Below are 10,746 nucleotides of genomic sequence, written 5' to 3'. Positions count from 1 at the left end.
TGACTTCAACAATCACTATAATGCTTCAGTAACCAAGGCAGCATATAGTGCTGTCAAGACAGATAAATGGAACAGAAAAGAGACTCCAGAAGTAGACCCACCACATATATGGTCAGTTCCTCATCAACAAATTTTCCATAGCAATTCAGCAGAAAAAGAATATTCTTTTCAACAAATGGTTCTGGAATGAATTGGACATCCATGTGCAAAAAGCACAAACTTTAACACTACCTTATATAATGTTATGAGAATTAACTCAAACTATATCATAGACCTGAATGCAAAACTTGAAATCATAGAACTTCTAAAAGACATACAGAAAAATATTTATGACTTTGAGTTAGGCCAGTGGTTCTCTACCAGGGGCAATTTTGTCCTCCATGCCAGGAGATATTTGCAATATCTGCAGATATTTTTGGCTGTTACAGTTAGGGTTAGGGTAGGAGTCGCTACTCATAGCTACTAGGTAGAGGGCAGGCATGCTAGTAAATACCCTACAGCGCACAGATGGCCAAACCTCCCACCACACTTACCCACAGCAACGATTTATCCAGTCCAAAATATTAATAGTGCCAAGTTTATAAATCTTTGGGTTAGGTAAATGTCTTTTTGATATAACACCAAGATTTTACTTGATTAAAGTTAAGAAATCCTCTCATTTGAAAGAAGCTGTTAAGAAAATGGAAGTCAAAGCATAGGCTAAAAAACTTATTTGCAAATTATATCTGATAAAGGACTTGTATCCAGAATATATAAATATAAATATAAATATATATATATCTCTTGGCATTTCAAAACTCCATAATAATAAGCCAATAAATATATGGACCAATATTTGAATAGACATTTCACCAAAGAAGGCATATAGGTAGCAAATAAGCACACACAAAGATTTTCATCATTAGATATTATGTAAATGCAAATTAAAGTCACCGTGAGATAGTACTATACACCTATTAGAATGTGTAAAAGACTGATGATACTAGGTGTTTGTAGAGATAAGGAACAACTGTAACTCTCTTACACTGCTAGTAAGAATGTAAAATTCATACAACACTTTGGAAAGCACTTTGAAAATTTTTTTTCAAAAGTTACACACACACCTAGCATATGAACTAGGATTCTATTTCTAAAGGATTACCTAAGACAAATAAAAGCATATGTCCAAATAAAGACTTGTATACAAATATTCATAGCAACTTTATGTGAAATAACCAAAAACGGAAACAACATAAATGTTCATTAACAGGCGAATGGATAAACAAATTGATATCCCCATAAAATGTGATACTACTCAGCAATAAAAATGAATGAATTGATGATACATAAAACAACAGAGGTGTATCTCAATTATGCAGAGTGAAAGAAACCAGACATAAAAAGGTACATACTATAGAGTTACATTTATTTAAAATTTTAGAAAATGCTAACTAATCTGGAGTGAGAGAAAGCAGATCAATTTTTGACTGGGAATGGGGAATTCAGGAGGATCAGAAGGAAAAGTTTACACTGGGGCATGAGGATACTTTTGGAGGTTATGGATATGTTCACCATCTTGATTGCAGGAATTGGTTCAAGAGTCTACATATGTTAAAAGTTATCAAAGTAAACACTTTAAATATGTGCAATTTATTATATGTAAACTTTACCCAATAAAGCAGTTTTTAAAAACCGATATAAATATATAAATAAAACATAAACATTTATTTATAAGTGAATATATAAACATTTAGTGAGTACCATTTACAATGAATGGTTTCTTGGCTTACAATAAATGAATGAAATGATCACTTGTTATAAAATGCTCAAAGTTTTTTAGGAAAAGAAAATAATATACTATTGCTCTGGTCATTAAAAAAGTAATAAAAGCAAAAGAAGAACTAAATTTAGATGTATACTTGTAATTTAGCTAAGTATCAAATATACTGTCAATTGAAAAACATGACAAGCTAAGTCTCAATCATTTTAGGAGGTTTATTTGCCAAAGTTAAGGATGCACGCCCAGCAGACAGGTCCATACCTTTCTCCAAAAGAGGGCTCCAAATTTAAAGGGGAAATGGCAGGATATTGAGAAGTGGACAATTTTCAGGTTAGGGGAGAGGAGGGGGAAAATAGTCATTCATGCCTTTGTCTGGCTTCCTTCCTGATGTACTAAGGTTCTTTTCTTAAATCATTTCTTTCTGTTTGAATAACTTTTTTTAAGGCAGTCTTTAAGATTGGCACTACTAATGAAAAGTTCTTTTAGCATATTCCTTTATCTGAGAATGTTTATATTTCTACTTCATTCCTGAGGCATAGTTTCTCCAGATATAGATCACAGTTAGCATTTCTTTTCATAGTACTTGTAAAATATTCTGCCTTTTCCTTCTAACCTTCATAGTTTCAGATGAGAAATCCAATGCAATTCGAATTAGTGTGCCCCTGTTTGTATATGGTATTTATCTGTTTTTAAGACTTTTCGACTTTAGTTTTCAAAAGTTTAATTATATTTTGGTGTAGATTTCTTTGAATTTATTTTGAGTTTGGTGTTTACTCAGCTTCTTGAATGTATAGAAGTATGACTTTACCAAATTTGGAACATTTTTTTCATCAATTATTTCTTCTAAGACTATTTCCACCCCATTCTCTTTCTCTGATCCTGTGAGATTCTGATGATACAAATCTTCAGTCTTTTATAATTGCCCCACATATACCTGAGACTCTTTTTATTATTAATTTTTTTCAGTCTACTTTCTGTCTGTTGTTCAGATTGTGTTGATTCTATGGTTCTGTCCTCAAGTTTACTGAATCTGTCATACTCTGTCATCAATATTCTGCTGTTAAACCCATCCAATATTTTATATTTAGGTTTATTATTCATTTGATTATTTTTATAAACTTTTCATCTCTGCTGAGATTTCTTATTTTTCTTTAGTTCAAAGACAATTTATAATAGATTGTTGAATTATTTTTATGATGACTGTTTTAATCAACTCATGCTGCCATAACAAAATACCATAGACTGGGTGGTTTACTACAGAAATTTATTTTCTCACAGTTCTGGAGGCTGAGAAGTTCAAGGGCAAGGTACCAACTGATTCATTTTCTGGTGAATCCTTTCCTCCTGGCTTTCAGATGGCCTCCTTCTTACTTTGTTCATACATAGCAGAGAGAGAGAGAATGAGAATGAACATCCTAGTGTCTCTTCTTATAAGAACATAAGTATTATCAGATCAAGGCCCTATCCTTATGACTTTATTTAACCTTAATTACTTCTGTAAAGCCCTATCTGTAAATACAATCACATTGGGGGTTAGGACTCACCATATAATTTTAGGCTGACACAGTTTAGTCCATAGCACTGATTTAAAACTCTAGTCAGACAATTCCAACATCTGATGATGTATCTTCGTGTTGGTGTCAGTTGATTATCTTTTCTCACTCAAGTTGTGATTTTCTTGGTTTTTAGTATAATGGATGTTTTTTTATTGTGTTCTGAACATTTTTTCTATTACATTTGGGGACTCTAGGTCCTATTTACAATTTTTTTTATTTCCATAGGTAGTTACCCTAGGAACCAGGGTAAGACTAGGTTTAACATTCGGGTTTGGTCCCCAAATTACCATGCTTCACTTTATAATTTTTCCTTCCTACCATGATGCAGAAATCATATATTTTCAGTAGAAGTCATACTTCGAATATTGAATTTTGATGTTTTCCTGGGCTAGCAATATGTAATATGATACTCCCTCCCAATACTGTCAGCAATGGAAAGCTACATCCCCCAGTCAGCCACACAATCACAAGGATACACCATGAATACTCAATAGTATATTGTGTTACCAGTTAATTTTGCCCAACTGTAGACCACTATAAGTGTCCTGAGCACTAGCTAGGCTAGGCTGTGGTGTTTGGTAGCTTAGGTGCATTAAGGCATTTTCAACTTATGATATTTTCAACTTAACATAGCATTATCAGGATATAACCCCATTGTAAGTCAAGAAGTGTCTGTACTTTTGGGATGTTATTCCAATGACAGGTTATGATATTTCATTTCAGAACCTGTGCAGTATTATTTTGGTCTTCTTGGGTTAATAGGTGATGCTGAGGCTCCTTTGGTTCCTGCTGGTGCTGCCTGAGGGGGTGAGAGTGGTTTTCCCAGGCCAGGCCAACAGGTATCTTTCCACTGGGGAGAGATGTGGTAGGTTCCCCCTGTTGATGTCCTGACTTGATCACCCTTTAAACTCCCCTTCTCCAGGCTCCTCTAATGTTTCTGGCCAGAAGAGGAGAGTCTTGAGCCCATGGAAACCAAGATGTTTTCGGTACCAGGCTGCTTGTTGAGACCAGGCCTGTTTTTTAGTTCTTTCCACCTGTCCCACCGATGCCCTTATTTATTTATTTATTTATTTATTTATTTATTTTTGAGATGGAGTCTCCCTCTATTGCCCGGGATAGAGTGCAGTGGTGAAATCTCAGCTCACTGCAACCTCTGCCTCCTGGGTTCAAGCGATTCTCCTGCCTCAGCCTCCCAAGTAGCTGGGACTACAGGCACATGCCACCATCCCCGGCTAGTTTTTTTGTGTTTTTGGTAGAGATGGGGTTTCACCGTATTTGCCAGACTGGTCTCAAACTCCTGACCTCGTGATCTGCCTGCCTTGGCCTCCCAGAGAGCTGGGATTACAGACATGAGCCACCGTTCCCAACCTCATGCCCATTTTATATTCTCTTCCCCTTGCCCACGTCTTATGGTTGGTGCAAAATTTTACACCCAGTGAATTCTCAATTGTTCCTCGTCTTAATTTCTCAACACTTTATTTACTTACTCTTCAAAGATATTGGTGGAGATGGTTGTGTTTTTATGCCACTTAGCAGGTTTGCCTAGACAACTGTATACCAGGGATAAATTTCTCAAAGATTGTTAGAAAAAAGGCATGAAGGCCAAATGCGGTGGCTCATGCCTGTAATCCCAGCATTTTTGGAGGCTGAGGCAGGTGGATCACCTGAGGTTGGGAGTTTGAGACCAGCCTAACTAACGTGGAGAAACCCTGTTTCTACTAAAAACACAAAATTAGGGCCAGGTGTGGTGGCTCACACCTGTTATCCCAGCACTACGGGAGGCCGAGGCAGGCGGATCACCTGAGGTCAGGAGTTTGAGACCAGCCTGACCAACATGGAGAAACCGCATCTCTACTAAAAATACAAAATTAGCTGTGTGTAGTGGCACATGCCTGTAATCCCAGATACTCGGGAGGCTAAGGCAGGAGAATTGCTTGAACCCGAGAGGTGGAGTTTGCAGTGAGCTGAGATCGCTGCTCTACTGCACTCCAGTCTGGGCAACAAGAGTGAAACTCCATCTCCAAAAAACAAAACAAAACACACACACAACTACCTGGGTGTGGTGGCACATGCCTGTAATCCCAGCTACTAAGGAGGTTGGGGCAGGAGAATCGCTTGAACCCGGGAGGTGGACGTTGTGGTGAGCCGAGATTGCACCGTTGCACTCCAGCCTGGGCAACAAGTGTGAAACTCCGTCTCAAAAGAAAAAAGGCATGAATTCTTTCTGTGAGAAGTATCTACCTTCATGGGATTGAAAGAGTGGCTTGGATACAGCATCCTATTCTGTTGAGATGTTTTTGTTTCTATCACACAATTTCTTTTTTAGAGGAAAGGAAGAAAATTGATTGCCTCCCCTACTTGGACTTTTTCAAAAGAAATCTGAAGTACTTCAGAGTACAGTTTTGGCTTTTACATTGCAAAACAGATTATTTCACTGGTATGAGAGGAATCCACAAATGGGTAACTATTTTATCTCCTGTCACAGAGGCTGGCTCAAAAGCAAATGTTCTTTAATTTTGGTTGATAGGATTATAGAATCTCAGAACTGGATGAGACACTAGAGAACAGCTGGTCCAAAACCTCTTATGTTACCAGTGTGGAAAATGAGACTTATTTAAAGTAATGATTTGTCTAAGATCACAAAGAAGTTAGCAGCAAGTGGGTAGTGTGAAATAGTTGTTAAGTATTTGTACTCCTGACTCAGAGAACCCTAACTTGGAATCCTGGCTCTGTGACTTCCTGGCTGTATAATCTTGGACTCAAGTCCTTTACTTTGTGTAATTTGGTTTCTTCAGTGGTGGCATGGGGGATTCAGTAAGATAATCCATATTCAGTGCCTGGCAAATAGTAATAGCTCAATAAATGTAATTCTTGCCATTCCAAGGATGGCTCAGCTTTAGCTTAGACTGTTTTCTGTTCCCTTATTACAAATAAGTTATAATTCCTGTATTAGGTCCAGTTTCTGATTTCATTTATTTATTTGTTAAACATTTGCTGAACATCTGCGTGTACAGCAGTACTGGAGATACAAAGATGAATACAGAGTTCTACTTTCCTTAATTGTGCTCAGTCTGTCATGGGGAGATGGCCCCATAAACAAATACATCAGTATAGAGGCATGAACAAGGCACAGAGGCCAAGGAAGAGGTGGTATCCCTTCAATCTTGGGAAATTACTTTTAGGATCATTTTATTTTCATCTTCTCACTGTAAGATGTCTGAGCCTACATGTGTTTGCTCTAAGTATGAATGACTGCAAGGTAATTAACTGGCCCAGTAGTTTTCAGAAATTTAGAGTTCTAATGTATTAAAACGTTTCTATCAATATATGCCCTGAATACCCCTAAAATATCAGAGTTTTAGAATTAGGAGGAACTTTTTGTTCAGAGGCTCCAGCAATCTGACTAGGCGGAATAGTTAGGTCAAGCCACATTTTCCAGTATGTTTAGTCACAACAGGGTGACTAGTTCATTCATAGTCAATTTGCAGTTTCATTGTCAGATTGAATGTAGAAAACCCAGTTTTATTTTTATTTTTTCTCTGTCTTTATTTTTTGACTTTTATTTTCGGTTCAGGGGTACATGTGCAGGTTTGGTATATAGGTAAACTTTTCTCACAAGGGTTTGTTGTACAGATTTTTTCATCATCTGGGTACTTAGCTTTGTACCCAATGGCTACTTTTTCTGATCTTCTTCCTCTTCCCACCTTCCACCCTTAAGGAGGCCTCAGTGTCTATTGTTCCCCTCTGTGTGTCCACATATTCTCCTTATTTAGCTCCCACTTATAAGTGAAAACATGTGGCATTTGGTTTTCTGTTCTTCTGTTACCTTGCTAAGGATAATGGCCTCCAGCTCCATCCATGTCCCTGCAAAGGAAATGATCTTATTCTTTTTTATGGCTGTATAGTATTCCATGGTGTATATGTACCATGTTTTCTTTATCTAGTCTAACATTGATGGACATTTAGGTTGATTCCTTGTCTTTGCTGTTGTGAAAAGTGCTACAATGAATATATGTGTGCATCTGTCTTTATGATAGAATGATTTATATGCCTTTGGGTATAAACCCAGTAATGGAATTGCTGGGTCAAATGGGAGTTCTGTTTTTAGCTCTTTGGGGAATCACCACACTGCTTTCCACAATGGCTGAACTAATTTGCACTCCCACCAACAGTGTATAAGTGTTCACTTTTCTCTGCAACCTTGCCAGCATGTTATTTTTTGACCTTTTAATAATAGCCACTCTGACTGATGTGAGATGGTATTTCATTGCGGTTTTGATTTGCATTTCTCTAATGATCAGTGATATTGAGCTTTTTCTCATATGCTTGTTGGCCACATGTATGTCTTCTTTTGAAAAGTGTCTGTTCATGTATTTTGCCCATTTTTTTAATGGGGGAACTTTTTTTTGCCCTTTTTTTTAATGGGGAGAACGTTGTTTTAAGAACAAGTTCTAATTAATGAATGCTTAGCTTAGGAAGCAGATGCATGTTGTATAAGAGAAATCTGGAGTGCTAGGGGAGAACAGAGGATGTAAAGGTTGATTTTACTTGTTAGCCCAGGATCATGGAAGAACTTTAACCTGGGTTTGAAAGGTTGGCCATTATGATGGATACCCCAGTCAGTGGAGTTTTATTAGTAGAAGGCAGGTTTTGGTAACAGTACACAGCCTGGCATGGTGGGTCCGTGAACTTGTGGAGGGGGAGGAGGAAGAGACAGACAGGGTTGGGGTAAAATCGTTAGGGCTATGACTATCATGCTAAGGAGGATGGACTTTGGACTTCATGCTTCAGGAATTAGAGAATGGGTGTTGTTAAAGGGGAGAATTTCAAGAGCAAGCTTTCAGTTACTATCAGTGTCAATTAATTCTCTGCCTTTTGCACCTCTGCATCTTAAAGGATGGGGATATTAAACGCACTTAATGCCAGTTTTGTTTTTTGTTTTTGTTTTTGTGTTTTTGTCTGTGTGTTTGTTTGTTGTCACAATAGCTCATAGACATAGATCCTTAACATGACAGGGCTTCATAAAAGTACTCTCAGGGAGGTCTTAGGGACATATAATGAGGGGCCCCAGTCTGATTATGGCTCTCAGGAATGTCATCTAAAGCACCTTGCTATTCCCATGCTGATCGAGAACCACTTTGACTTGGTTGCTGCAGCCTTACCTTTCGATTGAATAATGATGTCCTCTGCCATTTTCAGAAAAGAAATGACCAGAACCTGCCATGCTGTGTTGGAATTTTTTTTTTCCTGTAGATTTTTTTTTTTTAAGCAGCACAGGTAGTAAATGAGTAGTCTCTGTCAAGAGCCTTTATTTGGTTTAGGCTGAAGTCCAGGCATAAAACCGTCATTAAAAGACGAAAACAGAGTAGTCGCTTTTCAGGATTAACTGGTTCTGGGCTCTATTTGCGTAAGCAAATTAATGAGCTGGAAAGTCTCATTTTTACAAGTGCTAAATTGCAAAGGCACTACAGGGACAGACTCTTCAATGTTATTGATGTCTGTTCAAATGAGACATGGAAATCTCATGGAATACCAAGGAAGCCTCCAATTTAAAATACGTCTTCTAACTGTTAGCAACATCATTTCAATCCCAGCAAACGGAGATGGCAGAGAACATTTTTCATTTTGTTTATTGCATATTTTCCAGCATGCATGGATAATGCCAAATTACCAACTAGAAAAAGTATTTTATGACATTTTTCTGTCCAAGATGGCTAAAATTTTTAAATAGAATCGTCTCTCTAGTTCCCTTACTGCCTTCGCATCCTCCCTCTCTTTCTCTCATTCTCTCTTCCTCCTTTCCTTTTTATTAAGCACCTAAAATATGCAAATAAAAAATTTGTGACCAAATTTACAAAGAAAGAAAATGCAAGTTTTATTCTTAAGAAACTCCAAGTCTATTGGAGGAAACAGATGAAAAAAACACATAAACAGATTATCACAGTGCAGCAGGATAAAGATTTAGTACCCATTATGTACAGCCCAAAAAAAGATTCCCTGAGTTATTTGGGGTGAAAGTGGGGTTCTAACTTGTCCTTTGAAGATGTCTGGGAGACAAAAACAGAGTGGTTCATCCCCTGGTGAATGTTTGATGAAAGCAAGCTTTATGAAGAAGGTACAACTAGCTATTCTTCCAAAACACATGGCTAATTGGATAATTGAGGAGAGTGAACGATTACCAAATCTTTGTGTCTGACTTTTAAAAGAACTTTTGTGCCTATGTTTGCATCTGGCAGTGCCATCCTAGAAAGTCTTAGCTCTTTAAATCAAATGAAGGCCTAATTTAGAAGGGACTGAGCAAGATCTCCTCTCACAGAATTTCATTTCCTGCAGGAATGCAGAGTATCAACTTCCAGACGGAATCCAAAATCCAGGCTAAGTTCTGCTGCATAAATAGCAATTACACGATTAAGAATTTTGGCTTAAAAGACATGCCATGTGTTTAATTTGTACAGGCCCATAGGTTACACTAATCTCAAAAATCATTTTTCATATCACATCTAACCATGAACTCTAATCAATTCTCAAGCCCAGGAGGAAGCTACTATTATCCCCATTTTACTGCAAAGTGTCTGATGTTTGGGGAGGTTAAATGCTTGTGTTAACACCACTAGTCTGAGTATGAAAAAACTGGAAGTTGCCTTTCTTTCAGTTCTGCTCTCCACATGTGGAGCATAACAAAGGGGAGGCTGAAACGGGTTAAGGTCGGGGGTCCCAGGACTAGCACCTGGCAGGTCATTAAGTGACAGCTAGTGACATATTGACAAAGAAATGGGCCCTTTGGGCCATGTGAGAGTTATATATGTAATAACAAACAAGAAAACTTCACAATACTATAGAATTCACCCATTCAGTCATCTGAAAAATATTCTAAAATATCCTGCTGTATACAAGAAACTCTTGTGGACACTGGAGTATAGCAGTGAACAAAAAAGACAAAAATCTGCTTTCCTCAGGTCACAGCCCAGAATTGGGAGTGAGACAACAAACAAATATATAGTTTGTGAGGTGGAGTCAAGTTTGGTGGAGAACACTAAAGCTGAGAAGGGTGGCAGGGGTCTTATTTTAAATAGAGGAGCCAGGAAGTGCTGATAAGGTGAGAACTAAAGGAGTGACCATCTGGTCTGGGAAAGCTGTCGTAGGCAGAGTGGATAGCCGGCTCAAAGGCACTGGGGTGGGAGCCAGCCTAGTGGGTTTGAGTCACAGCCAGGAGCCAGTTTGCATGGTGGAGGGAGCACAGTGAGGAGCTAAGGAAATGAGGTCAGCAAGGTGCCAGGGCCTGTCCCTGGGGCCTGCTGACCTTGGGCTTTGCACTCCACTCAAACGGTGCAGAGGACTGATGTGAGCTATTGTATTTCAGCAGGTTTATTCTGACAACTACATTGAGACTATGCTGAAGGGGCCAAGTGCTGCAACAGAGAAACCTGTTAG

This window comes from Nomascus leucogenys, chromosome 19, assembly GCF_006542625.1.
Source record: "Nomascus leucogenys isolate Asia chromosome 19, Asia_NLE_v1, whole genome shotgun sequence".
Taxonomy (NCBI): domain Eukaryota; kingdom Metazoa; phylum Chordata; class Mammalia; order Primates; family Hylobatidae; genus Nomascus; species Nomascus leucogenys.
The sequence above is the reverse complement of the archived record's forward strand: the minus strand, read 5'-3'. Positions refer to the sequence as shown.